The sequence below is a fragment of the Pinus tabuliformis genome, chromosome 3_1 (assembly GCF_031772625.1).
Source record: "Pinus tabuliformis cultivar Carrire ecotype Pingquan chromosome 3_1, CPIR1, whole genome shotgun sequence".
NCBI classification, from domain to species: domain Eukaryota; kingdom Viridiplantae; phylum Streptophyta; class Pinopsida; order Pinales; family Pinaceae; genus Pinus; species Pinus tabuliformis.
The window spans coordinates 831,558,597-831,564,112 of NC_142301.1; the positions used below are offsets into that span (position 1 = coordinate 831,558,597).

At 30.6% G+C, this 5,516-nt stretch overlaps 1 pseudogene; it reads right to left on the reverse strand.

Moving 5' to 3' along the window:
* Window positions 1–378: 378 nt before the first annotated feature.
* LOC149190067 (cullin-1 pseudogene) lies at window positions 379–1,926 on the reverse strand (annotated as a pseudogene).
* Window positions 1,927–5,516: the final 3,590 nt, after the last annotated feature.

Genomic DNA, 5,516 nt, shown 5'->3' on the forward strand with positions numbered 1-5,516 from the left:
GACAAAAGAGACGGGACAATCCATGGTTTAACTTCTGTTTCCAGCCAAATATAAGGTTATAATGATGACTCAAGAAGATGAGAGCCTAGGCAACCAATAACACCATAAGAAATAAGATATAAAATAATCTAGAAAATAATAGTCAATGCAGATACCAAACTGGTTATATCACGGCTACATAAAATCTAATTCTACAACGCCAGGCTACATAAAATCTAATTCTACAACCGCAGGAATAATAATTTAGATAAAATCAAATTCTACAAAACAATATGTTCAAAGTCATTTGAAAAGTTTCGTATCCTGCAAATGAATGACTGAAAATGTAGGGTTAAAACAATACCCGAAAATGATACCATGTATATTGAGCAATTTCTTTTATGCTATATATCGAATGATATTAGAATTTTCTTTGTCCCGTTCTATGAACTCCCTTGAAATCAGATCTTCAATCTGCTTCTGCATTAATTTAACTTTTGGTTTGAACGTGGCTTGCAGTTGCTCAACGCATTCAACGAATAATTCCTGACTGCTCAAGACTTTTCTAGCCTTCATCGTCCGAACTATTGCAGCATCGATGGCATGGCATCTATCGCCATCTACAACCTCGCTGACTCTCTTCTTCTCATCCATTTGTGGAAGTGAAATCTTAATCCTCGCAGATTTGCAGGTGAAGCTAGCATTGAATTCAAAACTATCAGTTTTTGTTATTGTTTGAGTCACCGGCTCCTTCAAAATAATCTTGTACTTTCCACATACAAATGAATGAAGCAGTCTAATAACATCCTCCTCTCGCAAATTTAATTGTGAACTGATTTCTTCACAGGTCAATCTTTCAAAATCATTGAACAATAAAAGCATGACTGCCTGGTTGGTTGATACTGCAATTTCTATTGGCTTAGTATCAAAGTTTCCTATAAGTTTACAATTTCCCAAACAATACATCCATGTAAGTTTACGATGCTGATATTTTGTAGAGTAAAAGCCTTCATACGCCCTAATACATTTAAGAATTTCCGCTGGTGGATTGAGGTTGAATAACTTGTAGGTTGGCCAGAACCCATTATTTAATACTGTAACAGTCAACTCTATTCCAGGATGCACATTTGAATAATCATGAAGATATGTGTTGAAGTCAGGTTGAGTCTCCCTTGCCAGTGTGAAATCATTAACCATGCCCTGCATCTTTGACGTTAGCTGGAGACCATATTGATCCTTTATCTTTGACAACATGGCTCGTTCATGGCTCTCATTTGCGCTTTTATGGTGTAGTAATCTGGAAGCTAGTTTTTTCCTGTAAAATTCAGCAAACAAATCTCTATCACTAACATACTGAAGGAGATTCGCCGCCTTTTCAAGAATACCTTCAATATGATCATCACTTAAACCGCTCTTTTTAAGCACGTTGTCACAAAATGTAGCCAGAAACTCTGCACATGTGCTTTCTTCGACTTTTTTATCACATATTACTTCAAATGCGTCCCTCAAGGCTTTATAAAAAATATTGCTTCTTTGAAATGCCTCCACAACGTAACCACTACACTTATCATGCACTTCAATAATCTTCTCCACAAACTCATGTGCTGGAATGTCATCTATATTATTATTCTTATTCTTGACAACATCTTCCACCCATTTAAATAATTTTATTCCTTCGCTGATTACATGCTGTTTAAAAATACTTGCAAAAGGTTCCAAGCTTTGAGGTATTCTACAGAACAGCCTGTACATTCTCGAAAGATCGTCTTTCTTGTCGTTTGTAAGCAAAACATGACACCCCGAATACTTATTTTCCAAAAGTTGAATATAGTAGCGGGAGAGGATTTCATTTTCTACTTTCTCTAATAACTTCTGCTCGCTGCTGGAATGCAAATAGTGAGCAACTCTTTCTTTCTCACGTCTCAAACATTCTTCGGCCTTTATCATATAGTCAGGACACGAATCCTCCTCTAATATCCATAATGAACCCTTCTTAAAAATCCATTATTATTAAAATAAAAAACAGAATATAAAAAATATTTTTTTAATAAAAAAATAATATTTAAACCTATATTTTAAATTAAAAATAAAAAATAAAAAAATCTTCAAATAAATATAAATCAAATCTCTTATATATATATATATATATATATATATATATATATTTATTTATTGTGTAATGTAATTCAATCTTCGCTCTCCTTCTCGAGTATCACTCTCTCTTCCATCCCGAGTCACTTCCTTCCTTCCCCTTACACTCACCCTTTACCCCGCTTTCCAGATATTTTATTTAAACAATGTGTTGATATGCTATCTACATATGTTACTCATTTCAACAATGGGGTGATTGTGTATAAGGGTCATGATGAAGGGTGCTTCTTGCACCTTTTTCTTAAAAATATGATAATGGAGGGAAAGAGGGAAGTTGAATGGTGAAACTCGAAATATATATATATAGAGAGAGTAATGTTGTTAATTATTTTTTTTTTTTTAAATAATTTTTTATAATGTATAATAAATTATATTTTATATAAAATTTATATTTTAAAAGTACTAAAAAAATAATTTTTTTATATGTTTTTTTAATATCATATTTGATTTTTGTTTAATTTTATTTTTTTAAAATTATATTAAATTTTTGAATTATGATTTTAAAGATATTATCATTTTAAATTTGGAAAATAATGGTATAATAATATTTATTTCTTAATTTAAGATGAATTATAAGATTTAGGTGTAATGATATTAATTGTCAAGAACATAAATTTGAAAGAAATTACAATTTTGATTATACAAGAAATTGAGAGTGATATTAGAAGTGTTTTTTTTCGATTTTATAGTTGATTTAAGGTTGGTGAGTGTTATTTCTTGATTTTGTATATTGTTTTAAGGATTTTTCTTATAATAACGAAAATTGTTAAATCGTGATCTCAAAGAAGTAATAATTGAGTCGAGAGGTGATTTACAACCACGGGGGCTTCACTCAATGAACCCTTGACATATCACGTGGATTTATATTATACTAAAAAATACCCCTAATTTGGCTACATATTGGAAAATACCTCTAAAAATCACATTATTTAACCCCCTACCAATAACCCAATACACCTTTCCAATTTAAAAAACCGTTACTTTCACTAGATATTGTAGGTATTCATTTTTCATTAGCAATTTTTATAACCCTTTATATTGTTTTATTAACTTCGAACTCCATTTTCTATACCTACCAATATAAAAACCCTTTACCCCCTATATATCCCCCAATATATTATGTCATTTTTTCCTCAATATATATCCCCCAATATGAACCCACATGGTATGGTATTGCTCCCCCACTGAAACCCCCCATGTCTACAACCCAATATAGTGGAGAACTGTACGTGTAATGTATGTAAGTAAATAAGTAAGCATGTAAACATATTTTAAATGTCGAGAACTATTTTAAATGTCATCTCCACATATTTTAATTAATATTCAAATTAAAACATATAAATGTAAATTGTAAAGTAATGTAATGTAAATTGTAAGATGTTGAGCTATCAATTTGATAAAAAGAAATTGGTATATCTATAATGTAAAATTAACATACAAGGAGAGAAATAACATGTGTGTTTGGGGGGGGTGAGATAGAGAGACAAAGAAGGAGAGTTGGAGGGAGATAGAGATATAAATGGAGAGAGAGAGAGAGAGAGAGAGAGAGAGAGAGAGAGAGAGATGGGGGAGAGAGGGAAGGGCAGAGAGAGAAGCAGTGAGGGAGAGAGATAGACACAAAAATGGAGGGGGGGGAGGAAGAAGAAAGAGACACACAGAGACAAATACATATATTATATAGTATTATATAATATTGAACATTATTAACTATAGAGAAAGAAAAGTAAGAATTTTACAAAAGGTAAAAGAAATTGGATTTAGAAGCCATAATATTTTGGTTTTTCATCTAAATAGATGCATTTATTTTAGTGTACATATTGATTCATTATCCTATTTGATCGAATGCACTTGGTGCATTGATTTCAATGTAGTTGTTGATTTCTAATCTTATTTGATTGCTTGCACTAGATGCTTTGATTTCAGTGTAGATGTTGATTTCTAATCATATTCGATTGCTTGCACTAGATGCATTATTTCAGTGTAGATGTTGATTTCTAAACTTATTTGATTGTTTGCACTAGATGCATTGATTTCAGTGTAGATGTTGATTTCTAATTTTATTTGAATGCTCGCAGTAGATGCATTGATTTCCTTGTAGTTGTTGATTTCTAATTTGATGTAACTAGACATAAGATGTACATTAATTTCAAAGTAATTAGATTAATAGTGTGCATTGATTTCAGTGTAAGGACAAAATAATTATTGACGATGTGCATTGATTCTTGTGTTAAAGTAATTCAACCATAAATAATACTTGAATTCTCATCTTAAATAAAATGTTCACTTACCTAAAATGTTTTGTTTTTGAAACTATAAACTATTTCTAATTGCCTACATTTTTATTATTCTCATTTTCCATCATTCAACATTGTTAGTCACTTTGCATTCAAACGACGTAATGGAAAACAACTAATATTGAAACTTACTTGGGGTTTAACACTCCATAAGTCACAATGATTGACTTTGAAGAAAAATACTATTAATATTGGAGTGCAAGAGAGACAAGATATGATGTTTACTACAAAATCTCGAGTTAAAGAATTTGAATGGTCTACGATTTCAACCGCCCTTTTCATATGATCCATATGAAAATATGGCATAACTAATAGGTGTGACACTAAGAACGGTAGAAGAAAATAGCTTCAGATTGATCACAATGAATACATTTTTATTATTCCCATTTTCTATCATTCAACATTGTTACATTTTCACTTTTCATTCAAAACTTTTGTTTCAACATTTTTCATCATTAACTTATTAACAATATCTATTATCTCGGCAAACTAAGGTAACTAAGCAAATTTAAAATTAAAATGACTAGATTAATTTTAGAAATATTTAATATATTTAAAATGATCAGAGTAATTAGATGTTCAACAAATTTTCCATGGTTGCACATGACTAAATCTAGCCTAGATCCATCTTATCCTCGAATCTATCAAGCGCTAAGTGGGATGAAATCTCTCGAGATGCAAACCTTTCCACAAGTTTTGCACTAAAAAAAGAGGTTTTCACCTCGAGATATTTGATCCCTCTTGATTCTTAATATATATGGGGTTAATATTGATATAGGATGGTTTAAGTAATAAAAGTTATTAAAAAAATAAAGTTAAGAAGATATTGTTTTTAATACAAATTTTCCTTTTTAAATGTGTGAGTTAGGGATTTCTATTATATTTCCACTATAAAAAAAAAGTACATAGTCTTATCTACTGACATGCCACTTGGGTAATGACACTAACAACACAACTGAATTTCCTTTTTCCATATAATTATATTTTCAATACTAATGCAATAATGCAAAATAACAATTCTGAGAATGTTAGAATTACTACTTCCTAGCATATATTTATAATAAAACTAATTAGCAAGTTCATTGTTGATGG